Source organism: Dasypus novemcinctus, chromosome 21 (genome assembly GCF_030445035.2).
Source record: "Dasypus novemcinctus isolate mDasNov1 chromosome 21, mDasNov1.1.hap2, whole genome shotgun sequence".
Taxonomy (NCBI): Eukaryota; Metazoa; Chordata; class Mammalia; order Cingulata; family Dasypodidae; genus Dasypus; species Dasypus novemcinctus.
Genome location: NC_080693.1, coordinates 11,218,973 through 11,246,450, shown reverse-complemented (window position 1 = coordinate 11,246,450; position 27,478 = coordinate 11,218,973). Strand labels below are relative to the sequence as shown.

The following is a 27,478-nucleotide window of genomic DNA, read 5'->3' as shown; positions in this document are numbered from 1 at the left end:
TGCCTGGTCTTGGCCAAGGATGAAAGTAATGCCCAGGATCATTCTTAAGCCAATGGGCCAAGAAGTTCTAAGAATGCTGTCTAATGGGTTTCTCACCCCATTCAGAAATTATCCCTGGATCCTGCCTGTAGATGACACTTTCTCTAGGTTTGATCTACCCATTCCCATCTGTTTCACTGACTCAGACACCACTATTCACACAAGGCCAATTGTTTTTCTCTGGAAAATTTTTAATGTAAATGTTCTTGGATACAGTGGTTAATCAGTGGCCCACAATCCCTCTACCTCATTCTGAGAATGCTCTCTAACCTTCTATAATGAACAGGCCAACCATATTTCAGAGTTCTTCATGTTACAAGGTTCATGCCGGTGGTGGGAAAATTTCGTTAGCCAAGATCACAACAGTTTGCTAGAAACATCAATTACTTTAGATAAAATACATTGAATTTCCATATATCAACCATATACAGTTGTCACAAGATAAGAGGTTCCGTGCTCAGGTTACAGACTCTCCAGCTAAATTACCCACAGTAAGGTGCCCTGCGTTACAAACAAATCGCAAACATCAGTCAGCGAGCTCAGCAACCAACCGTACAAAATAGGCGGCTAAGCAAGTAGATAAGGCACTCCTTCCCAAGAAGCCACGAGAAGGGGAATCAACTCTAGGGGTCTTCAGAAGCCACCACCAGCTCGCTCTTAGCTCCTCGACTGCAGCTCGAGAGGCAGCCCAGCCACACCTCACAGGCCCCTCGAGGCAGCGCCTGCCCAGCGCCTCACGCCCTCCTTCCCCCCTGGACACGCCCATCTCCCAGACCAAGACCAGCGCCTGCAGCGAGTTCTCGGGGGCCTGAGGCCCCTTCCTCAAGTCGAGGGACAGAGGTGGGCCTCGCTGCCCGGGCTCCCCTGGGGAGGCACCAGCGTCAATCTCACCCCACTTTGGTCCACGGTCCTGAGCACAGGAGACCCAAGTTCCAGCAAGCTAAGGTGCTCCAGTGTTTTCGGCTCCTTTTCAAGGCGCCAGCCTGGGAAACGGAGGTCACGGCGGCCAGGCCGCTCTCCCGAGGACGGCTCTGCGCAGCACCTTCCCCTGGAAAGCGGAGCCAGGCCCCACCTTGCTGGTCCCTTCTCCCACCCCCCACCCCTCCTGTCTTCCTGCAGGGCGCGCGCCGCGGCCACCCCCAGCACAGGGACCCTGGGGCCGCCCTCTCCCTCCCTAAGAGCAGCTCAGCCTCCAGCTCTGCGCAGACCTGGGTGCCCGCCACAGCAGCCTCTGGGGGAGACCCCCTGGGTCCCCACCACAGCAGCCTCTGGGGGAGACCCCCTGAGCAGCCGCGGCGGCGCGAGGAGCGGCAGGGCCAGGAGAGGCCCTGGAGCCGGGCGTGGGCAGCGGGGCGCGGCCTGGGCGCTCAGCACGGCTCGATGGAGGCTGCGGGGCCGACTGCGCGGAGGACTGCGGGGAGGGCTGCGGGGAGGGCGCGGGAGCTGCGGAGCCGACTGCCCGGAGGACTGCGCAGAGGGCTGCGGGGAGGGCTGCGGGGAGGGCTGCGGGGAGGGCTGCGGAGAGGGCTGCGCGGAGGGCTGCGGGGAGGGGGCGGGCGCGGGCGCTGCGGGGCCGCCAGGCAGCAGCCGGAGCGGGCGCCCCTGGGCGCAGCCCTCGGGGCTCGGCGCAGCGGGGCTGACCTGGCAGGGGCTCTAGTCCAGGAGCCCCTCCAGAGACCACCAGGAAGCGAAGGCCAGGGAGCCACGTGGGCCGCCCGCCGCTGTGAGGGGCCGGGGTCCGCGGGCCTTCGGCACCAGGACAGCCTGGAGCACGGGCCCGTTTTGTCTCCTGTTTGACTATGTCACTTTAAGGTATGTACATTTTTTTACAAAATTTCAAGGAGATGACAAAGAGGAGACTCAGGAGCTTGGCTCCAGGCGCGGTGTTTCCTAGGAGGCAGGCAATCGTGGACTGGGGAGAGGTGGGTTATGATACTGTTGCTCATAATTATGCGCGTTTGAAAATGACCATTAAAACTTTTATTTAAGGAAGACACACAGGACTATTAAGTACATGAAAAGATGTTCTTAGTCACTGATCATCAAAGAAATGCAGATTCAAACCACAGTGATATAGCAATTCACACCCGCAAGGATGGTTATTAATTAAAAAAACTTGTTGAAGATGTGGAGAACTTGAATGTCAATCCTACATATGAAAAATGGTTTAGCTGGTTTGCAAAACAGTCTAGCAGCTTCTCTAAAAGAGGAGCATAAAGTCACCATATGCTCAAGCAAACCCATATTTAGGTATATAGTCAATAGAACTGTAAACAGGGACTCAAGCAGACATTTTGTCCGTAAACATTCATTGCAGCCTTACTCACATAGCTGAGAGATTGAAGCAACCCAAGTAACTATCTACAGATGAATGGACAAACAAAATGTAGTAAATAATACAGTGTAATATTATTCATCCACACAAAGGAATGAAGTCCTGATGCATGCAACAACCTGGGTGAATACTGAAGACATCATGTTTAGTGAAATGAGCAAGATGTAAAAGGACAAATATTGTTTGATTTCACTTATATGAAATACCTAGGATAAGCAAATTTAGGGACAGAAAGCTGATTATAAATTATTAGGGGTTGGGGGATGGGGAGGAGTCAGAATGTGGATTCTTTGCTTAAAGGTATAGATCTTCTGTTTGGGGTGAGGAAAAAGTTTTGGTAATTTGAGGTGGTGACAGTAGGGCAATGTGTGAATTAATAATACTCCTGAATTGAACACTTGAAAATACATAAAATGGAAAATTTTGAGTGGTATCTATGTTACCACAATAAAATATTTTTAAAACTTGTATTTAAGGAACATTCAACAGTGCTTCTGGAATTATAAACAAGGAAGGTAAAATTAAAAGAACAGGAGCTACATAGTTAAAGTTCAAGTTAAAATATTATCCCCCAAAGCAGGATTAAACAAAGATAGGCATTAGGAAACACACAACAGAGCAGTTTCTCAGTGGAGAGCACTCTGGAAATGCAGGGCATGAACTCACACTTAGTCCTTAGATGGCAAGGGCAGCCGGCACTAGGAGTCCTGCAAAGCGCAAGCTAAGTTCAGCAAACATTTCCTTAATGAGCCAGATAGTAAATATATTTGACTTGTGGACCACAAGGCCTCCCTCAAAACTACTTCCTCTTGCCTTTGTAACATGTAAGCAGGCATGACCAATATGTTAAAAAGGTTGGAGCTGTGTTCCAACAAAACTTTACTTAAACAATCAGATGACTCACAGGCCCTGGGTTAGGGCATTATGTGACGTGTTGGCAGAATTTACTTCTTCTAGTAAATGGGGCGTGAAACGGAGGAGGACTATACCAGGAGAAAAATAGTGAGATAAAGGATAAGACTGAACACTTGCTGGGATGGGGTGTCAACTCTAAAATGTGTGCACATTTACATGAGACATGTCTACAGATGTGTGCTGAGAGCAATTTCTAGAGCATGTATCTGAGAGAGAAGGCATGGGTAAAAGTTTGAGACCCTATGTAAGGAAGTGTGGAGGGGAGATGAGAGGGCTGATCTATGGTAAGTGTGTCCTCTAAGAGGGAGAAGGTCTAAGACTGAGAAACTGTGTTCAGGGTTCATGTGTGAGGTCCCAAGGAGTAACCTGTGAGTCATCCAGGAGGAGCTCTCAAACCCTGGCCACAAGGCCCTGGATCTCTGGCACCATCCACAAACTTGACAAAATTCCCCTCTCCTTCCCCCATTGTCCAGCTCCCCAACGTAAAACTGAGTTGAAAGGGGATTCCTCCACCAACCACTGCAGTGGAAAATCTCTGGGCAAAGCTGCCCGGGATAGTAACACCCCACACCACGCTCTGCTCAGCCACTACTATGCCTTTGACTCTGCTCCAGGGGAACCCTCACCTGCACCAAGCGGGGATTTTCCTGCATATGGATAGAGGAAGCATTTCCTTTTGTGACATTTGCAATGGATTCCACACCTTTACATTCACCACAATTTCTACTGCAGACCCACTGTACCCATTTTTTGCTCCTACAAATCTAGGTAATGATTTTCTAGGCTTTCTGAGTATCTGCCCCATGATGTGAAACTGGGCCTTGGCACTGCACCAGTTTATCCTAGCAAAGTAAATAAAACTTGGAGCACAACACATTTATTAAAAAATGAGTTTGTGCTCATAGATAAATCTTTTCCTACATGTTTCATGCCTGGTACACAGTTACTGCAGAAAAGTAGGATCTAATGAAGCATGTACATAAGTTAAGCAGATAAACTAGGAAAAATTACCTTTCAAATACTAAATATTGACATAGTTGTATTCTTTGGTTCTTAGGTTTATAGTTCCATTCCAATAAATGTCATGAACTTTCAGATCAATTTCTGAATGCTTTCCTTTTAATTTTCTGTAAAATAAACAATATGTTATGGAGATGATAAATTAAATATTTGGGATGTGAAAAAATCAGATTATATAATTTTCTAAATGATAAAGAATCAAGGTAGTATAAACAGTAAAAAATACAAAAGTGGATGTACCCAGTTGAGAAATGGATCAATGCCACTCTAATAACTAGAATTGTGAAGACAAATTTTTACCATCACAGCAAATTTTCTCAAACATTTTTTTGGTCCTTTGCTTGTCTAGGACTTAGCTTGTGTAGGGATTAGCATGCAGTTTATGTCCAAAAAATGTTTGCTAACTGACTGAGATCAAGAGAGAGAACTGGCCTGTATCCATCATTGCAATGTCATGCAGGACAATTCCAATATCCTGAAAATGTCCCCATGTTACCTATTCTTTCATTCCCCTCCCCACAAAAACTTTGGTGGACACTGCCTTTATATCAGTGATGCAAATTCTTTGAATGCAAAAATAGTAATGTCTATAATAGAACAATAATAAACCTACTTTAGTCCATTGTTCACTCTCCAATCTTGAGGATTTGGGGATGATGATGCCCACTCTGCTTCTAATTGAAAAGGACTTAGATCCCATGGGACAGATGAATGGTCCTGTCTTGCTTGTTATAAATACTGTTTCTTGGGATGGGCGCTGTCTGTCATCATCTCCTTATTAGTTGTCCTGTGTAAGTTCAATGAAATGAAGAGTAGGTGTTGCATCTCTGATGAGATGCAGGGCTCAACCAGCACATGAAGCGACCAAAGATTTAAGTCTCAGGGATGTATATTTAACAAGTATAGTGCTAATTATAGGTTCAAATAAAAGGGGCAGAAGAGCTATGTGTAGGGAAAGTATAAATGAGTCTAACTCTGTTACACTGGGGAGCATAAATTCCAAAGTAAGGCCTACTGACAAGATGCCAAATTCCTGAGCTTGTCTGTCTTGCTTATAGTGTCTAGATATCTCTAGAACCTCAGGAGCCCCGCTGTTTAAGGCACTGACTGTAGCAGTCAATGAGGTCCTGCGGAAGCATGAATTAGTGTAACCTCTGGAATGACCTCTGGACTCACTTTGAAATGGCTTAGTCATAAAAACTCTTGCAAAGATGGATCCAGGCCATCGTACATTTTATCAAAACACATAGAATTGTGTGCAGCAGAGTGTAAAGTGTAATGTAAACTATAGCCAATGGTTAGTAGAAATGCTTCAATATATGTTCATCGGTTGTAACACGTGTACCATGCAAATGGAAAATGTTGTTAATGTGGGAAAGTGTCAGAAGAGAAGGGGGTGGGGCATATGGGAATCTCTTATATTTTTGATGTAACATTTATGTAATCTAAAATTTCTTTTGAAAAATTAAAAATAATAAAATAAATAAAATAATATAAAATAAATGAGAGAGAAATAAAGACCAGGTCAAAGACATTCTTGTATATGGTGATGAGTTTAGGCTTCACCATGAAAATAATGGGAAGTGAATGAGTGTTTTTAAACTGAGTAAAGCAGTCTCCCTTGCCACAATATTAAACATTGTTCTAAGTATTACAACTGGCATGTAGGATAAATAACAGTGAGGAGATTCTGCAATATTTTTTTAACATACATACATACATAAAAAATATACTATGAGCCAGAATTTGTTCTAAAAGCTTTACAAATATTAATTTAGTTTACAGAACACTTCTAGAGATTGGCTCTATTATCTGCAGTTTATAAATAGGAAGCTGAGGCTCAGTGAGGCTAAACTGAGCAGTCATTGCAATAAGAAGATAACAGGTGAGAGGAGGAAGTGGCTGGACAGAAGAAGCAAGATTCAGAAATCCAAAGGATCAACTGAGACTTTTGCCAAATTACAAGAGAGAAACCCCAGTGTGTTCCTCTACCAGCTCTAAATGGTTGAGGGACTGGTGAATTTTGAAACAGACTTCATGGCAAGGCAGATAAAAGGGTGCCCCATACACAATATGTATGCAGTGGATATTGTTGAAGGGAAAGTGAAATGTGCAGTAACCTTTGTATCAATAAGGGAAGAACCTTTTTTAAACAGCTTTATATTGTATGTGTTACATGGATACAGTTCATCTGTTTTAAGTGTTCTGCTATATATCTATGCAATTATACAACTGTCACTACAGTCAGGTTTTACCCAATACCTTTAAAAGTTCTTTGCAGTCAATCTCTACCCAACTGAAGCCATAGCCTGTCCTGATGTTTTCTGTCACTGTAGTTTTGACTTTTCTAGAATTCCATATAAATGGGAAATCGTGAGTGAAAGTAATGTTTTCTCTCTGACCCAGTCTCAGTTTGTATGACATTTTTAAGATCCATCCATGTTGTTACTCATATTTACAGCTAATTCCATTTTATTGCCAGATAATATTCCATTGTATGTAATATCACTTTTTATTTCCCATGTACCAGTTGGTGGACATTTAGATGTTTTTCCTCTTTGGGGCTATTTTTAGAAGTAAGGAATATGAAATTCATGGATAAATCTTAATGTGTAAATATGCTTTTATATCTTCTGGATAAATAACTAGGAATGGAATTGCTGCATCATAGAGCAAATGCATATTTAAATTTTGAAGTAACTGTAAATCTCTTTTCAAAACTAGCTCAGGAGGACCTGCAGTACTGAAGACTGAAATAAAGGGACACTAGAAAATAACATAAAGTCACATGAAGAAATTTTTAAAAATCTAAGGTAATAACCAAATATAATGAGGTCAAATATTTTGCTTAAATAGTTTTTGTCCTAAGTCAAAATGTTGTCATCAACAGAAATAGCTGTTATGTGTCATCTAGAATGACACTATGTAAAATTTTGTTCATATTACAGAAAAAACATGCTGAGCATAAAATGTCCTCCTTTGTCCTAATCTCTCTAAATTATGAGTAAAACATTCATTTGTACAAAATTAAATAAAAATCTGATTGAATTAAAAAGGGGCAGGATGTAGATGAGTTAGTGAAGGCACCTCTATGTTAAAGCTTCTGGTCAGGGCATCTCACTCCAGACCCGAGCTGTGAGCTGAAACAGCTGTACTCCAGAGAAGACACTAGTGGAGGAGAGGAAAGTCCAATCTTATCATATATGTTTAGTTATCAGGTATCTTCAAGTGGAAGATATGATAGAGCAAGGTCCCAAAACTTAAGGAATATATTAACTCAGCAAATATTCTCTGAGGGCAACACACAATTATGTGCCATTAGAATGGCTCGAGCTCTCTACTCTAGGATCAGTAGTCAGAACCTAGATTTTCAATATCCAGGCTGAAAAAATGACATGAACTTTTAGCATTGATCAATTCAGAGCTTGGTCACTTCTATGAGATGGTAAAAAGTTCTCCCATTCGCTTATTCAACCTCTCAGCTGCTGCCAAAGACTATTGCAACACTCAGGTGGGACTGTCTGGGGATATTGGAAGGTCTCTGAACTTAGACAAAGAATGCCCAAGGGAAATATAGTAAGTTTCACTTATACAATTATTTTTTTCCTAGGAGCCAACTGATGAATAGATAAACAAAATGTGGTATATACATACAATGGACTACTATGCTGCTGTAAGAAGAAACGAAATTGGGACACATGTGATAACATGGGTGAACCTTGAAGACATTATGCTGAGTGAAATAAGCCAGACACAAAAGGACAAATATCGTGTGGTCTTGCTAATATTAACTAAATGTGAAGAATAAATGCATGGAGTTAAAACCTAGAGTACAGGTTATTAGGAGATAAGAGGAGGGCTGAGAAGGTGTACTGATCCTTAATATATGTAGAAGTTTGAAGAAGGACAACCACCACACCATGGAGCCTAGAGTGCCTACAACTGAAAGCGGGAGGATTGCATCCAGTATCCATGTGGAATCTGAGCCTCCTCTTGACATAGAGGTGCAATGGACACAACCAATCCAATGTCCACAGAGAAAAGGTGGCATTGGAATGGGAAAAGTGGACATGGTGGCTAATGGGTATGGGGAATGGCAGGAAGAGACGAGATGTGGAGGTGTCTTTGGGACTTGGAGCTGCCCTGGATGGTGCTTCAGGGGCAATCACTGGACATTGTAAATCCTCACAGGGCCCACTGGATGGAATGGGGGAGAGTGTGGGCCATGATGTGGACCAATGACCATGAGGTGCAGAGGTGCCCAGAGATGTACTTACCAAATGCAATGGATGTGTCATGATGATGGGAATGAGTGTTGCTGGGGGGGGAGTGGTGGGGTGGGGGTGGTGGGGTTGAATGGGTCCTCATATATATTTTTTTAATGTAATATTTTTACAAAATCAATTTAAAAAAAAAACCTTGACTGTAAAAGTGTGGAAATGGATAGAGTTGATGGTAACACATTATAGTGAGTAGAACTAATAACACAGCTGGTTTATAAATGGGGTTGTGGCTGAAAAGGGTAATCTGGGGATGTAACTGTCAATTGAAAGAAAGCTAGAGAATAATCTAGGATCTGAATAATATATTGAACACAGAGGTGGCTGATAGTGGTTAGTAGTACAAATATAAGAATATCCTTTTATGAACTAGAACAAATGTACACCACTATTGCAAGATGTGGAGGAGCAGTGGGAAAATACAATTAATGTAACCTATGGACTATAGTTAACAGCAATTCTGTAATATTCTTGCATCAATGTCAAAGATGTGCTGAGTTAACAATAGGGGGGTAGGGAAAAAATATGCCAGATGTATGCCATAGACCATAGTTGGAGGTAATAGTCTGGTATTATAATCTGTAACAAATATTCCACAGCAATGTAGTGTGTTAGTGGAGGGGTGTTGTATGGGAATTCCGCACATGTGCATGATTGCTTTGTAAGTGTACAACTTCTCTAATGAAACTATAGTTTTTTAAAAAAAGAAGAGGTGGGAAACGGACTTTGGCCCAGTGGTTAGGGCGACCGTCTACCATATGGGAGGTCCGCGGTTCAAACCCCGGGCCTCCTTGACCCGTGTGGAGCTGGCCATGCGCAGCGCTGATGCGCGCAAGGAGTGCCGTGCCACGCAAGGGTGTCCCCCGCGTGGGGGAGCCCCACGCGCAAGGAGTGCACCCATAAGGAGAGCCGCCCAGCATGAAAAGAACGAGCAGCCTGCCCAGGAATGGCGCCGCCCACACTTCCCGTGCCGCTGACGACAACAGAAGCGGACAAAGAAACAAGACGCAGCAAATAGACACCAAGAACAGACAACCAGGGGAGGGGGGGGAAATTAAATAAATAAATCTTTAAAAAAAAAAAAAAAGAAGAGGTGGTTGAAATAATGGGGAGAAAAGGCCCTAAAGGACATACGAAAATATTGGAATATAGACTGGAAGTTTTATATTGATGCTGAAGTTCTTGAACTTGATAAATCTGTACTTAAAGTGGTTACATAATCCTGCTCCTAGGAAAGGTACATAGGAGTGTTATGTGTTCAGGAAACACGATGTAACAACCTCTCAAATATTTAGAAAATAAACAGATATTTGGACTGATGATAGATAGCTAAATAGACCAATGAAGCAAATGAAACAAAATGTTAAAATCGTGGCTCTGGATATGGGTGGGGGGAAGAGGTATATTGGAGTTCTCTGGGTCGATTTTGTATTATTTTTGCAACTGTCTTGTTAGTTTGAAATTATGTCAAAATAAAAAGTTTAAGGGAGGAAAAAAAAGAGTGAGTGGTTTTGAGAGGTGGTGAACATGCAGTTCTTAGCACAGAGGCTGGCATTCAGAGGGTGCTCATGAGCGCAGCTAAAACCAGAGCTCCCACGGTGACCGCAGGCTCCACAGCCCGCGCAGGGCCAGGGATCGGGGGCGGGGGTGCTGTGCCCATGGGGGATGCGCCCGGGCCTGGCTCAGGAGGCGGGGAGGGGGCCCCTCGCCAGAGGCCCTTCTAGAGGGTTCTTGTCTACTTTTTGAGACTCAGCCTATGGCGCCTCCTCCTGCTGGTTTGAATTAGAAGGCGGCTTGTGCCTTCTGGAACACCCAGGGAGAAAAATCATTGTTGGAGGTCAGACTTCTGCTGACAGAGCCCCTGCCCTGGCCTGGCGTGCCAGAGCACAACCGCCTTGGGTCTCCCTCCACCCGCCTCCTCTCCCTCCCCCGGCTGTCCCCTGGGCCTGGTGAACCCTGGATGGAGCCGAGACAAGGAGCCTCTGGCTGTCCGAGCTCAGCGGGGCGGTGCAGTGGTGGACCCAGGTCTGACTCAACCCCCTGCTGGCAGAGGACCGGGTGCCTGGCGCAGCGCAGAGGTGGTACCCTCTGGAGAAGGGGGTGGGGAGGCACGGGGAAGGAAGGGGCCAGCAGGAAGGTGGCAACAGGTTGGTGGGGCACTAGATTTGGACAAGGAAGGGTGGGGTTACTGCTTTTTTTTTTTTTTTTGGAGTCAGGAATTGACCTCATACCTCGAATGTGGGAAGCCGGCGCTCAGCCACTGAGCTACACCAGCTCCCCCGAGTTGATTGTTTTTAGGAGGTACCTGAGATTGAACTCAGGACCTCGTACATGGGAGGCAGTCGCCCAACCGCTCGAGCCACATCAGCTCGCCTGCTTTCATTTTATAGATGAGGAAGCCCAGGCTTGGGCACAGCTAGGAATGAGTGGTCTGGGGACGGGAAGCCCAGGTGGGCTTGCTCCCCACGCTGCTGACGGGAGCGCGAGCGCTTCAGGAGCCGGCAGGCGCGCGCCCACGGGAGAGGTTTAAATACATTGTTGTCGCTGGTTTCCTCGCCAGGCCTTGCCCTTCCCCACCTCCCTAACCGGGTAGCAGGGGAGGGGCTTGGCTGGGCCACCAGCAGTCAGGCCTGGTGACCTCCTCGAGGCCGGCGAGCGCGTGCCCGAGGGCCCCTCAGAGGCGCGGCGGGTGTCAGGCCCGGGGCGCCCTGGTGAGGCCCGCGCAGCTCGGGGCCAGCCCGCCCCTTCCTCTTCCCTTTCCCCGCTGTGCGCGGCTTCTAAGCGCCTTCTGCCCCGCGAGGACCCCCGGGTGGGCGCTGGGCGCGGCTGGCACCCCCCACAACCAGCTGGCGTTTCCGGGGACCCGCCGTCCCCCCGGCCCTGGGTGGGAGCCTCAGCCCCTCACAGCAGCGTGGGGTGGGTGGGCTCGGGGACCCGTGCTGAATGAACCACTCCGTGTTCCCCCGCGGGTGGTTGGGGCTCGGCAGCCCCATTTTATTAGCTCCTTTCCCAGCTTGGCTGTCGTCCCCCTTGGGCGGAATCCCGTCTCTGTTCCTGTGCTCTTTTCAACCCCTGCCCCTCCTGTTAAAAAGAAAGCCGCACCTGTAACAAAACTAAAGCTCCCCCGACTGTGGAGGAGAAAAGACTTTATTAACCATCTTGCAAGAACGCGCGCAGACCTGGATAAAATGACCGACGCCCAAACAGCAAGAATGCTGAGGCTTATACCCCCCACCTAGCACCAGGGCCCTCCCTGGTCCCCACTGACTCGGCCCTTCAGGGGTCCCAGCCTCTCCGCGTGGCCTAACTAAGCTCCGCGACCCGCGCCAGTCCCTGCTCCCGCCTCTCCACACCGCGGGCTGGGCCTCGGCGCCGCCTCCACCGCTGGCGGCTTTTCCAATTTGGCGCCTTCTTCACTGTTGGCCCCGCCCCTTCTCACCATTGGCCCTTCTCACCATTGGCCCCGCCCCCGACACTCACCATTGGCCCTTTCACCATTGGCCCCGCCCCCGACACTCACCTTTGGCCCTCTCATTTTGGCGCCACTTTTCAAATTCCCTGCGCGCCAAAGCCGCCGGAAGCCCGTTCCCTCCCTCCTCAGCGCAGGGCGGCTCCAGCTTCCGCTTTGAGGAAATTAAACTTAGCCCTTTCCCAGACTCCCCGAGGTCCATCCTGAACCCCACCTTCTCTCCAGAAGCCTGCCTGGACCTCCCCAGCCACGGGACGTCCCGGTGCAGTCATGTCTCAGGCACTTGGAATTTTTTTTGCCCCTTCGGGGTGAATTTTTTCTTTTCTTTTAAAGTCTGGAAGAAGAGACCCCCACAGGATGACCAGGCTGCCTGGGGTGGTGAGTTACAGATGATGGGGGCTTTCATTTCCCACCGCGCGTGTGTACCCACCTTTCCTGCACGGTGCGTCATTAAATTTAGCTGGAAGAGAATTCCAGGTAAATGCTGCTGTAAAGAGGAGTCTGCTGCAGCAAAGGCGGGAAAATGCTGAAAGCGGGTGGTGGGCCTGGGTGGGGGTATGTTGGAGTTCTCTTGTGTGTAGGGGGGTTGTATTGTTTTTGCCACGGTACGTGAGTTTGAAATTATTTAAAAAATAAAGTGTTAAATTATATGCATCCAGTACATTAAAAAAAAAAGGTGTTAGAATGGAAACAATCTGAAGCGCCTGCTCCCCGCGCTGGCGGCGTCTCTCACGCTGGGCCTCCTGGGCCCCCTGGACCTCATCCCGGGCCTCCCCGGCTCCTCCTGCCCGGCGCCCACCACGTCCCTCCGCAGAGCTCCCTCACCCCGACCCCGGGCTCACCGCTGCCTGTCGCCGGGGGTCCAGCTGCTGTCCCCGCGCAGCCCGTCCCCGCTCCCGGGGCCCCTGCCCGCAGGACGCCCCCTCTGCGCGGGGCTGCAGGTTCTCGGGGGAGGGAGGACTCAAACCCCGTTCGGGCCCCCCGGGAAGGCGCTTCGTCGTCGTCACGAGGCAGCCCCGGCCTTGAGCTCCACCTGCTCAGCGCTTTACCTGGATGTGTCACGTGACACCCCAGCCCCCCAGAGCCAAGGCGCTGGGAAGTGCATCTTGCACGGGGGTGGGGGAGGCCGCCCGGACGAGGAGAGGCACACCTACTGTGCGGCCCAGGAAGGCACACCACCCCCTGCCTCAGTTTCCCCCTCTGTACAGGGGCCGGACACCTGCTCCCTCCAGGTGGTTGTAAGGATCAAACAAGACCACTGGGCATTTTGTCAAGTGCAAACAGCTGCTGGAATGGCGGGGCAGAACCACTGCTTGATGGAGGAGGGATCCAAGGCCATCTGGGGGCGCGGCAGGGTCATGGGAATTTTAAAAATTCCCTTTTCCACTTGCTCTCTAAGGATAAGAGGGAAGGAAAGACGAGCGCGGTAGCCCCAGGTCCTACCCAGGCCGTGTCCTCTCCTTGGGGTGCTCTCCCACTCTGCCTGCCTCACTCCCACCCACTCTTCAGGCTTCTGCTGCAAGGTCAGCCCTGCGGGTCAGGCTCCCCGGCTCCCAGCCCAGGCCAGTGCCTGAGAGGCTGGCCTCTGACCCTGCACCCATGAAACAATTAACCTTGTAATTAGGGAGCTCGTGCCTGCCTCTCCTGCCAGGCCACAACTTGCTCAGACTGTGGCCTCAGGGCCAGAGCTCGCAGGTGGGTCTCCTTGAAGGCTCCTGACTGACCTCCACATTTCCTGTAGTGCTGATCCCTCACCCAAACTCACCCGAACTCACCCCGCCTGTGCTGGCAGCCTCTCTGGGTCCAGCTGGGGATGCTAATTGTCCTGAGGTTTTAGCAGCCTCTAGACACTGGGCTTTAAGCCTGATGGAGTCCATGTCCCAGCAGTGCTGCCTCTTGGCTTGTGATGTTGGAAAAGTTACTTAACTGCTCTGTGCCTTGCTGTGAAAACAGATAATAATAGCTCCTTCCTCACTGGTGCCACTTGTGTGAGGACTACATGAGTTAGAGATGATGATGAGGATGATTGTAATTATTATTGCTGCAGGAATGACTGAAAGGGTTCTTTCTCCTAATTAACATCTTCGTCCTTCCAGCAGTGGCCAAGGTCTCACCTGGGTTGGAAAGGCCTGGGCAGGGAGCCAGGGACTCCATCTACCCTGCTAAGCAGATGACTAACACTGGCAGCAGTCATATTTCCTAATTTGCTGCCTGATTGTGGTGTGGGAGAAGATCAAATCAAGGAATGAAGGTATGCACCTACCATATTCTGGGCCTCTAGGAGAGCCAAGCAGGGAGCAGAACCCCTGTCCTGCAGGAATGCACAGCAAAGTCACAAAGTGTGCAAGTGTCTTGTCAACAAGCATCCTCCTCTGGCAGGTGAGTGTGTGGTGGCCGAGGCATTTCTGTGAGTCGAGCCTCCGTTGACATACTCCCTGGCCCACCTGCTCTGGAGAGGAGATCGGGTGCCTGCCTTCCCCTTCAAAGCATCCGAGTCTTGGTTTCTGAAATGGGATTTTAGCAGGGATTGAAGTATACATTTTTTTGCTTTTATCCCCTCCCCCACTGTCCACCCCCATTTTTTGCTTGTGCTTGCTGTCTGCTCTCTGTTCATCTTTTTAGGAGGCAGTGGGAACTGAACCCAGACATCCCATGTGGGAGGGAGGCACCCAATCACTTGAGCCACCTGCAGTCCCTGCTTATGTCTTTCATTGTGTCTCTCATTTTGTTTCCTTGCTGTTTCTCTTCATTGCATCAACTCCCTGCATCATCTTGTTGCATGAGCTCACCACACCTGGCCCACACATCACATGCATGCTTCACTCATCATCTTAAGGAGGCATCAGGAACTGAATTCAGGACCTCCCATGTGGTAGGTGAGTACTTAGCTGCTTAAGCCACATCCACTTCCAATAACTTCTTCTTAGGGATGCTGCAAAGGTGTTTTGCAAAGGGAATCATTGAAGGTAGTGATTGAATGTGAGCACACCTGCAGGAGGCAATAAAAAGTATTGAAATATATTCAAGCAAAAATTTTTAAAAGGGCACTGTAGCAGTTTGATATGGTTATGAATTCCAAAAATAGATATTGGATTATGTTTGTCATCTGGTCTGTACCTGGGCACGATTAAGTTATGATTAGGGCTTTGACTGGGATATATCATTAGGGCATTAAGTCCCCACTGACCAAGGGGTGGGGACTCACAGATAAAAGGCATAGCAAAGGACAGAGTTGAAGGCTTTTTTATGTTGGAGTTTTGATGTTGGAATTTGATGCTGAAGCATTAAGCTGGAGCCCCATAAAGAGGAAAGAGAAGCCAGCCTCAGGAAGAAAGGAACCCTGAGTCCAGGAAGAAGCAAGCCCTGGGAAGAAAGGAAACTTGAACTCAGAGACGCTAGGCCCTGGAAGAAAGGTACCAGGAAGCCTGAACACTTACAGCTGTCGGCAGCTGTCTTGCTCTAACATGTGAAAATAGACTTTGGTGAGGGAAGTAACTTATGCTTTATGGCCTGGTATCTGTAATCTCCTACCCCAAATAAATACCCTTCATAAAAGTCAACCAACTTCTGGTATTTTATGTCAGCACCCCTTTGGCTGACTAACACAGGCTCACAGTTTCCTCTTGTTCTACTTGTGTGTTCCACACTTTCTGGTTGAGCCACCTAACTAATTACACTTCATGTCTATCCTCCTGGCAACCCTGTCACCCTAGCACCTACAGTAACATTCATCATGCACTAAGGTCTCAGATTCCAGTTGAGTCACACCTGACTTCCACCCAGACCCAAATTTAAATCCCCAACTTGACTCATTCAAAATAAGTGGTGCAGTTCCACAGGAATGCATGGTGTTGCTGAAGGGGTGCTATACGGGAAGTTTGCATGTTATGTATGATTGTTTTGTAAGCTCGCAACTTCTCTAAGAAAATACATATTAAAAGTAAGTGGTGCAATAGGGAGGGTGTGTTGGTCACAGCCATTGGATGTGAGGCATAGTGCCTCTTGATTGCTCTTAGCTTACTAACTGGTTCTCAGAAAACTAATACTATCTGGGAGGTTTCATGGCTTGGTGACTTAACGTGTGTTCTACTTTGTGCTGATGCTTGTTGTTTATGTTGGGTTTTGCCAAAACTCCCTAAATTGTGGCTTTTGCAAATCTGAGTTGTCCGTGGGTTTTATAGACAGCTAGCCCTTGTATGTCAAGAGGGGAAACCTTGGTTTCCAGTTTTCCCCAGAATGGGCATGATTAGTCTGAGTCAAATTGGCTAATTTTATCCAAAAGTCATTGACCTAATGGAATTGGTATAGGGACAGGAGGTGGGCAACCCCTGCCCTGGTGCTAGGGCTGCTGGGGCAGGTAGTACATGGGAATTACGAGGCTTTGCCTGAAAGTAACTGGGAGACTATATGGGAACAAACAGTGTGTCTGTGTACTGTGCCCCAGAGGCCAAAGGCAGGGGTTCCACTGTGCAATAGGGGCACCTCCTTCACAGGGAGTATAACGTGGCAGCCCACAGGCAGTGGTGTTCCTGGGGCCGTAGCCCCTTTGTGGCTATTGCTCTCTGCTACTGTCACTCTCTGAACCCTGACTCCATGGATTACTGTGGGTCCAGTCCCTGGCAAGGTGGCTAAAGGGTTATGGGCAAGACAAATTCCAAGCCAGGGTGCCAGCTTCTTCCTACAACTACAGAGGTTGTCTCAAAATTAGAAAAAAATGGTAAAATGCCCATACCATGTACTCAGGCCCTATTAAGCCCTGATGCCTATCATGGGGCAACACCCTATTAGTGAACTGTGCAGGCCAGGGGTTCTTCTGAATGATCTTGCCACCATCCTGCTAGTAGAAACCTACCCCAACATGGATGGGAGACCCTAGAGAAAGGCAATTGCCTATGAGTCTGGTATGTGCAGGGTTCCAAAGAGGACCCCAAATTAAAACCAAAGTTCCAAATTTTAGTTGATTGGAGAGTCAAACCATACTTGGAGATTTTGTTCAGGGTGACAATGAGAAAGGGGCCAATTGACAACTGAGAGTCTTTTGAAGACTCCATACCCCTCTCCTATCAACTTAGGTATTTATGACAGTAAGAAAACGTCCATTTGTCTATGGTGGGTATTACTGCCTAGTCAGATGCCCACTGGCTAACAACTGATGAAGTCCAATTTTACTTAGAAAGATTGGGATGATGCGATGGACAAGCATTTTTGAGCACAGAGACAAGAGACTCAGAATCCATCTCCAACCTGAGGAGGCCTCCTTTGACACTGAATCATGGAAACTTCTTACACGGAGACCCCTGTCCTCCAAAGTACTGGGCTGCTTTATTCAACCTTTTATGGCATGGCCCATCCCATTTATAAGGCCATGGATGGGGATGCGTGATTGGCAGGACACTAGGGACCTCATTTCAGAATCACAGATCCTGGCTTAACAGGCCCAGGCAGCCACCTTCAGGGGACCACATGGCCCTTCCCTGGAGGGACTCTGTCTCCTCCTTCTGCACACCAAGGGTCCAGTCCCCAACCCAGGGGTGTTGTGACTATTGGAGCAGTTCTTATTAAACAGCTGCCTCCAGAGGGGGCCCCTTTTGTTCTTACTTTCCTCCCTACATGTATCTTTTTCATAGACTATGTAGCAATTTGATATTGTTTATGTGTTCCAAAAATAGATATTGGCTTATGTTTGTAACCTGGTCTGTTCCTCCAGGCATGTTAGATTGTATTGAATTGAGAGGTTTCACTTTTACTTGATTAAATAATGAGTACACCTTTGATTGGGTCATGTCAGTAGGACATTGCATCCCTGCACATACAGAGACTTACAGAGAAAAGACATGGCAAAGGACAGAGCTGGGAGTTTTTGAGCTGGAGCCTGGGAAGGAAACACACAGAGAAGCAGATACGGCAGAGGCCCGGGGAAGAGAGATGTGCCATTTGCCTTGTAATCTACAGCTGGCCTTGTGGAGAGAGCAAAGCAGCTGACCCGGGAAAGGAGCAAGCCTCAGGAAGAGAGGAGCCCAGGAAGCCTGACCCCTTGCTGGTGTCGGCAGCCATCTCGCTCTAGCATGTGGCAATAGACTTTGGTGAGGGAGGTAGCTTGCCCTTTAAGGCCTGGTAACTGTGAGCTTCTACCCCAAATAAATACCCTTTATGAAAAACAACCAATTTCTGCTATTTTGCATCAGTTCTTTTTTTACTAATAGAGTATATATGTGCATTTTAACCTAATACAACGTATTTGTAGCTATATACAGTCACCTTTATAATTTGTTTTATTCACTCAATGTTATGTTACAAATATTTTCCTCTACTGGTTTACAGTCTTGATAATGACTATTTCAAAGGGTTAAATGGTACTTTATCTTATTTATTTATTTATTCTGTTTTGTTTTGTTTGGGGTACAGGGCCAGGGATTGAACCTGGGAACTTGTCAATGGGAAGCTGGCGCTTAACCACTGAACCAGAGTGGCTCCCTGAGTTAATTTGTTTTGTTGATTTGTTTGTTGTTTCCTTCTTTTTTTTATTTTCAGGAGGCACCAGGGATCAAACCTAGGACCTTCCCTGGGGGAAGCAGTTGCTCAACTGCTTGAGCCACATTAGCTCCTGGTACTTCATCTTATTAAAGAATCAAGATTTACTAATTCACTTCCCAGTTGTTTAGCAGTGAAGTAATTTATATTTTTTAGTGTATAGCCCTGTAATACATATCTTTATGTATGTAGTTGCCCCGGCCTGCGGGACGGCAACGGAGACCCGAAACCTGCCGAGAAAGAATGGTGGGGCAAGAGACACAAAGTATGACAGCAAGACAGGGTTCTGATCAAACTGCAACTTTATTAAAGGGGGCAAAGTATATATACCCTTGGGTGGGGGAGGAGCGGGGAGTGAGGTAGTAGAGGCTAAGGATTGGTTGTTGCTGTCGCCCGGGTGGGAGGCAGACCTTAGTTTCATGCCTTGCGCCTGTGCACTATCTTATCGGTCTGGGCAGTGGCGGGAAACAAAAAAGGAGCAGGGAGGGAGAAGAACAAGGAAGTGGGCTCTGCTCTGGTGGCCATGTTGCCTGCATTGCTGAACTCAGTGTATACGCGTATTGACCGCTCCCAACATGTAGTGTTTTCCTTCTTTTGAATTTTTTTAAGGTGTAATGCTTTTTGTTTAAATGACAGGTGAGAAAACTGAATCCAGTGGTATCTGTAAAGAATCCTGATTTAGCCCCAATTATGAGAACTCCACTGTTGCGTCAGACATATCAAGTAAGTGATTTTGATCCTGTGATACTTTTAGTGTCCTAGCCTGTTGTTCAAATGCACTAGTTGGAATCCTGAATATTTTACTTGAACAATTCATAGAAAACTAATGATGACCTCTACCATTATTATTATTCTGTTGATATTCTAACTGATGCACAAATTCAAGACAGCCTTAAATTGAGGACAGAATAAGCTGCTGTGCTCTCCTTTCAACATTGGTGGAGTTCTGCCATTTTACTAGCAGGGGGCAATGTGGGTCTACCTGTGGTTCCTGAGCTTGGCTCAGGAGGGCCAATTCCCTGAAAGGGGACTTGCCTGGGAGACTAGGCCCTATGCTCACTGTTAGGGACTCGGCAGCTATGCTTCCCAGGGATATAGAAACCGTCAACCCCTGGCTTAGTGGAAACTGACCTCATTTTTCCTAGTGTGTATCCTCTGAGACATAGGCAACAACAGGTTATTATTATAAACTAATGAAACCAATGGAAAACTTGAATGTTCCCTTGTACATCTGGCCATATCTAGTCATTGCTGGCCACTGCAGGAGTCCAAAACTGCAACATAGTCTCCATCCTCTATCCAGCAATTGCCAGCTGCTCTAGGAGTCCAAAAGTGCAACATATTCTCCATCCACTCTCCAGCAATTGCCAGCTGCTGCAGGCGTCTGATCCTGCAACCTACTGAGGGACTTAGTTTTCATATACTTAATTTTCATATACTTACTAAATATTTCCAATGCAATGCATAACACATCAAACACACTTACCTTGCTTCTTACTTCTACAACCCCACTGTGATACTGGTAATTACCAGGTATTTTACTTCAGCACAAAAAACTACTTTCTTATTTTATGATCTTCCACTTTAATATGCTGATTAAGGTGGCCTCTGCATCTTTACAAAACACATTCCTTTAGTAGCCTAGCCTACTGTTCAGATGCACTAGTTGGAATCCTGAATATTTTACTTGGACAATTTACAGAAAACAAATTAGTACTTCTACCATTATTATTATTATTTCGTTGATATGATTCTGCAGAAGAGAGGTGAAATGTGAACTGAAAGTGTTTGTTTAATTTTTGCTTATTTAGTCATAAATTATTGGAAGAGGGAAGAAAGAGAAGACAGAATTTAAGCTGTAATCTGTAAGTGCAGTCAGATGAGATTTTTGCATTAAATTATATGAATGCCAGAGCTATAAATACCAAGTTGTGATTTTCTATGGCCAGGTAAAAGCTCAGAGTCTATAGCCAGTGAGTGGTGACAAGTTAACTTTAGACTAGTGGACTTGCTGGGGGGACAGGCTGGCAGGCAGACTGTGTTAGCTTATGATATGTGATGAAATACCATGGCTTGGAATCTGATTCTAACCACTGCTTTAAAGATAAACTGTCAGAAGGTAAATGCCCTCCAGCAATTCAGATCAGGTGGCCTTTGCCATTTGACACTACCTGTCATTTCATCACATTCCATGTAGTAATTTGTTTTGAATATGAGCGGTACCACATATACCTGAGGATTTAAATATTCAGGATTCTTTTCATGAATTTGGTCCACCAGAGTCAGAGAAGCAAAGTAAAAAACCCAGTGGACTTTGAAATCAGATAGAGAGCATCTCCTCTTTATAGAAATGCCATGGAGACTGAGACAGGTTTAGTGATTTATCAATGTGTGAGAGAATTGGGACTTGATGCTCTAGCATCTGTATCATCTTATTTCATATCTCCTGCTTGTTACATTATACACCACTGCCTTTTTAAAAGAAATGAAGAGAGGAATCACTTTTCACTGGAGTTCATACTCTGCTAGGTGAGAGAGAATACATAAAGAAATTCAAGGAAACAATTATAACCCAATTTAAGATCAAATATAGAAAATATATAATAAAAATTGCACGCATAACTAATAAGGAAGGAGGAAGCAAATGAAATGGTTGTCATGGAAAACACAAAGATCTCAGAAAGGAGGAGAGTTTTTGAGCAAAGTTTCAAGTGTCAGGACATCAAGAATTCTTTTCACAGATTAATTCTAATTCATTGTTTTTTCCTTCGTAATTTTCTTGAGTAAGCTACCTGGAAACAAAAAGGACCCATATCTAAACTTCTAGTGATGATAAAATTTCTCCCTCTTAGTAACATAATAAAACTTGCATTTGAAACTATATATTTTTTATTAATACACTTTCATTCTAAATGTTTTCATTCCTGAAAAAATAATGTAACTTTAGAGACTTTTAAAAAATTCACCTATCAAAACAATCCATCTATGTATTTTTTTACTGTTTGGGTTAAAAGGAACAGAGACTCACTCAGTCTGACTGAAATAAGTGGTTTTGTTGATGGGATACTTAGGCCAGTAAAGGAAATACACTATATGGGATCCCGAGGATCGGAGTCATTGTTTGTCTGGAACAGAGAAAGGCACTGTAACCAGAGAGCATTTTGGTCCAGGAAAACCTCAGGGGCCCCAGGTGTGAACTGGGTAATGATGATGACTATGATAGTTATAGCATTTATTAGGTGCTTTCCATGTGCCAGGCACTATTGCATGTATTAAAGCATTTAGTCCTCACAGCCACCCAGTAATGTAGCTCAACACAAGAACCCGTTAGAGTGGGTGACTGTGCAGGACTGTGTATCAATGTGGGGGCCAATAAAGGGATATGTGGCCTAGATGTAGGATAGGTATTACAACATGCCCTGGTTGGAAACACTTCAGAAGGGGAAAGGCGGGTTGCCCTCCTGGTATCAGCTGCACCAATTGTAGGGAGACAGTCTGGGTGGAAGGATTGTGAACATAGACTGTGTGGCAGGCAGACCCTTGTTAACCTTGGGCAAGTGACTTCATCTCTATAAGCCTAAGTTTTCTCATCTGTAAAAAAGTCCCTTCTTAATAGGGTGGTTTGTAAAGGTTAAATGAAATAACACATAATTTGGTACTTTGCAACAGTTCTTAATACATAGGGCTAAAAATCAAAGTGTTCATCATTATAATTTGAAATCATTTTATTTTATTTATTTATTTTGTCTTTATTTTTTTAATATTACATTAAAAATATGAGGTCTCCATATACCCACCACTCCCTCACCCCACTCCTCCTCCCATAACAACAATCTCCTCCATCATCATGAGACAGTCATTGTATTTGGTGAATACATCTCTGAGCACTGCTACACCTCAATGTTTTTATTAAAGTTAATAGATCACATGGAATGTTACATTAAAAAAAACATGAGGTTCCCATATAACCCACTTCCCCCCCATCATTTTTATGAATTGTGGTTTTTTGAAGATACATACATCACAGAAAAGGTTATGTTATGAAAAACATAAGAGGCTCCCGTATACCCCCCACTCTCCCACCCCACTCCTCCCACACCAGAATATTCTTGCCTTTCAACCAAATTGTTTCCTTCATAAAACTTTAAACCAGATCTTCAGTTCTGCAAAGTCACTTATTGAAATAATGCAACCAAAACCTGAAATTCCTTTTCATATGATTTAACTGAATTTCTCTGTGTGTGAAGCATGGCCTACCTCTCCCTTTGCAAAGAGATAGAGCTATCTCCCCATCATTCCCAAACAATACAGCTCTTTAATTCTTTCCATACTCTTTAATTCTTTTCCATACAAGTGAGAGGTGTGCACTTTCATCTGTCTTCTGCTATGTGGAAAAGTCCATTGCTTAACTGATTTTAAGCTGTTTATAATTATAAAATATAAACTAATTCTTAATTGCTATTTTTTTTTCATTTTAGCAGTTTTTAATAGAAGTTGTACATAAGATTCTTATTTCCCTGCATCTTCTCAGTTGTTTCTTCCTTATATTTGCCCTTTTCCTTTCCTACTTGGTGAGATTTGGCTTTATGTTCGAGGGTCTTTTGCGGTCTTTATCCAGTTTTAGCCTAGTGATAACTACCTTGCTGGGGTGAATGCCCACATGGACAGTGGTGCCATTAGCCTTCTCCCGCTGCTCCCATTCGATGTAGATGACATATTCCTTCCTGTAAACCTGGACTACTTTGCCAATTTGCTGACCTTTGTAGTGTCCTCTCACAACCTGGAACTTCATCATCTTTTCGGATAGGCATGGATCGAACATTATATTTCTGTCTCAGCTCCTTGGAAAGAGGGGAAGACATAATCTTCCTCCGAATGTGGGAAGGTGCATTGAAATGCCTTTTATGGTTCTTGCTCCGACCAGAGGTCACAAAGGGATTGAACTTCATTTTGGTCCCTGCCACTTCAGCGATGGCTGCAAAAGGAAAAAGAGCTGCTCTCTATTTTTGATGCTAATTTTAACTGTATTTAACACTGAAAACTACTTAAATTCATTATCACATTATTAAAGGGCAAGTGTACTCAAAAGTACACTTCTTGCACCTGTATGTTTCTGTGTACATGTGTATGTTTTCTGGTTTGTGATTTGTTCTAGTAATTTTTTAAAAAAATTTTCCCTTAATCATCCATTTCTTTAGTGTGTATTAATCCTCATTGTGAGCAGTGATGAAATTAGTGTATTTTCTCTTCCTTCTCTTTTCCCACCCTCTCCTCTAGTACCTTTTAGGTGATTATATAATTTTGCTTAAGTGTTTGCCTTTATTCTGTAAATATGCCTATACTAATGACTATCTTGAGATACTGATGATGGCAACTTCATTGTCCCCTCCTCTGGCCAGGTGGTGAGTTCCATGGGACCAAATGTCAGACAAGGACAGGGAATGGTTCTGTCACACCGAAGACAATACCTGAATGAGTGATAGGCAGGTAACATCACCCATCACTGCCCCTCTACCCTAGTATATACCACCTGATTGCTTGGCTCAACTCCCTTGCTCACATAAGATCTCTAATATATTCTCTTTCTCCTCAGAAAAGCCAAGAATTTGATATCCTTGTCTTAGGTTCTATGTTTCCTAGAGGCAATCAAGGCCTTCTGCCATCATTTGGAAAGCAAGTGCAGAACAAGAACTTAGCTTAATTTTCTTAGTTTTTGTTAGTTCATGAATTGATTTAGATCAATGGTTTTTTTTTCTTTTTACCCATTATCTCTGTTTGGTCCAGAGATTCGAAGATTCTCTCACATTCAGCCATGGAAGTAAGGTAGAGCTGGCATAGAATCTCATTTCTTGCCCAGTATTCCTCTGCCATGTCAAATTCTATGTAATTCATAAATTCAGCCAAACTTTACTGGAAGATACTGGAACAACTCACTTGTTCAGAGCATGGGAGGTCAAGTGCAAGAAGGAGGCTTAAATGATGTAGCTCTTGTCATTTGTTTAAGAGATACACCACAAGAATGTGTTATAGATGTAGCTGTGATCAGGGCTCAATGACTTCCACAGATGGCTGTCTACTCAGTGAGCAGCATAATGTCCCCACATACAGGAAGCCTGGGAGTACATTTGTGAAATCTCAGTGTAAGCCCATTTGTAGGAGTCCAGCATTTTTATGGTTTCAGTTTACATGTTGGCAAGATGCTGGGTAATAAGATCATGGCATAATGTGGCTGACAGGTTTTTATGTGTATAGGCATTTTAAAAATCAGCAAACCAAATTAAAGCAATTTTTTCCTACAGGTTATTTCTAAGATAGTGCTTTTAAATGCAGGATGGCCAAGTATTAGTGATTATTTGACAAATTTGAGAAAAAAAATGTCAGAAATTGAAGACAAGCATACAAAGTATGATATATGAATAACTGGAGTGCCTGAATGAGAAAACCAAAGCAAAGACATGAAAAAATATTAAAAATTATACTTCCTTATTTTTTCTGGAAAGAAATTCTTTGAAGCTGCATTATAAAACCTTACACTGAGTATTGACTCAGAATGACTAATAGCAAGACATATTCTAGCTAAAATTACTAGGGTGTAAAGGAAGAATGAAGTCTTTTGTGCATTAGAGTAAAGCAAGTGCATTATGAAAAGAACATTAGCATCTCATCATCGGTTTTGATAATACTTTGTGCCAGAAGAAAATGGGGTAATATATTTATGGAAAGAAATGTGAATCATGGTGTTATAAACAGCAAAATGGACATGAAAGTGAAAACAGCACTGAAATCCAACTTCACTGGCTTGAAGTTGGGTAATATTGTTCCCATGATCGCTTTCAGTTGAGGGAACAGATTTCAGGAAATGAAATGTCTAGAAGACATTGGTAGGAAAGATGTTAAGAAAGATGTTAAGTCTTAAATTTACAGTTATTTGTCCATTCATTCACTCTAAGTTTGTTTAGGGTGCTTATCTATGTGTTTATTTTATTGATAAGGATGAAGAAAAACAAGTAGTTGGAGAGAAATTGTTTAATGTATTAACATCTAAAATTAAATGCCAAACCTATTTCTAAAACTCAGTGTAAGTCTTTCAAACTGAAAAATAAATTTTCCCTCAATTGGCTGATTAGGGAATTGGGTAAAAGGGGCTGAGCACTGAGGCATCTCCATTTCTTTGGTATTATATCCCCTTTCAGTCTCCAAACATCATGTAATCTCCAGATCTTCTGAGACTCAGACTGAGGCCTCCAGCTCAAGGTCTTTGTGCTGTCAGTAGTAGGGATCACTGGGGAGGCACAGAGGTGGATGGAGGAGTTTTTCTGAAGTGGGTAGCAGGACCCAGAAGACATCTCGGATCCTTGATTGTCTGCATTTACTTTGACCAGCCAGTTCATGTTTCCACCTCCATGTTCACATAGAATCCTGGAAACCTCAGTTTCTTCTCAGTTTTGCTGATTTTCCTAAAGTGCCAAAAGAAGGTTAGGAAAGCAATGGAATGCACGTGAACTTGTTTCCCTTCCTCTCTTTATCCTATCCACTCCACACTCACATTTCCTCTTCCTCTTCTTCCTGCCTTTTCATCCATTTCTTCAGTGTCTTCAGTGTATTCTAGGAAAAGAGAATTTATGAAAAGAGACTCCTCTTCCTTGAACAGTGTAGACAGCTGCAAGGAAAGGAACCCACTTGATGACCATGTGCACATGTGCAGGAACACCCTGCAAGGGGAGAGCCCACCCCAGAACTAACTTCACAGGTGCTCCTTCCACTGGGTGTGGCCCAAAGCTTCTGACAACCAGCCCAGTTCCCTGCCTGGACCATTCAGGCTTATGCAGACTGATTCAGTGATGCACGTATGTTAAAACCAGGGCAATGCTAAGAAAATAGGTAAAGAGGATGGAAGAAATTTGTAGACATTGTTCTTCCCATGACCTCAACTTCCTGGATGAGACCACTTCCTTCAGGATAAGATTCATAAAATAAGGAACAGACAGAATGGAGAAAAGCTATAAAGAGGAGTTATGAATAAGAAAGGGAGAGATTACAAAATAGAAAGAGGAAGGAAATTATATGCAAATTGTTGTTCTCTGTATCTGATACTTCAGAAGCTGTGAAGTAAGCCTCCTGGTAACCAGGGCAGGAATGGTGATCTATCAACCTTGTGAAAGGAAATGGGAAAGTTAGGGTTGAGGGCAGAATTCAAGCTCCTGTTGGTTATGACAGCGTTTGGTCTGCTCCCAGGACACAATTCTGTCCTCACCACCACACTCCTCTCCTAGGGCCTCAGTCACTTCACCTTGGCTGTGAAGGAGTGGGTCTAAGATTCCAGAGTCCCTTTCCCAGCTCTCAAATACTATAACTGTGGCCAGTGAGGAATGCCTGTATCCTCTTTTTCCTCTAAGAAGGCAGATACTCTCCATGTCTTTTTATACATGATGTTGTCTTTCTTCTCCTTTTTACCACCTTCACTACCTCCCTGCCTCTTTTCTCTCTCTGTATTACTGCCCATTTGTTTTCTCCTTGTCAGTTTCCACCAATCATATTGTTCTATAATACAGGAACACTGGAGAACAATCATTGTTCCCATATTATTCCCTTATTATGCTGTCACCCTCTCCAAAATATCAAGTAGTCAATTAACCAATCCATTCTAATCACGGAGCAACTATCAGAAGCATGGAGTTAAATCAGGTGTTCTGTTCTAGCCAGTCAACTCTGCCTTGTTCCCCACTTGACAGTCATGCCCTTCCATGTACCTTTCCTCAGTCTTGTCCAGGCACCCATCAATGCTAGTACTTCAGTGGTTTAACGAATTCCCAAAAGATTACACTTATTTAAGTGGCCTGTAGATCCCCTATTATATCACTTTCAGACTAAGTGGATACAGACACGTTA

General features: G+C 44.9%; 2 long non-coding RNA genes across 2 annotated transcripts in view; one reads left to right on the top strand and one right to left on the bottom strand.

The window, feature by feature from the left end:
* The window catches only part of LOC131274957 (uncharacterized), a 649,760-nt gene that overhangs the window by 615,894 nt on the left and 6,388 nt on the right, over window positions 1-27,478 (bottom strand). The window contains exon 3 of the long non-coding RNA XR_011646746.1: window positions 26,136-26,194. This is a non-coding gene — a long non-coding RNA (uncharacterized lncRNA). The remainder of the gene's footprint in view (window positions 1-26,135; window positions 26,195-27,478) is intronic.
* On the top strand, window positions 8,709-10,088 carry LOC131274958 (uncharacterized). The gene is made up of 2 exons (XR_009182285.1): window positions 8,709-9,301; window positions 9,683-10,088. It is a non-coding gene; the product is annotated as an uncharacterized lncRNA (long non-coding RNA).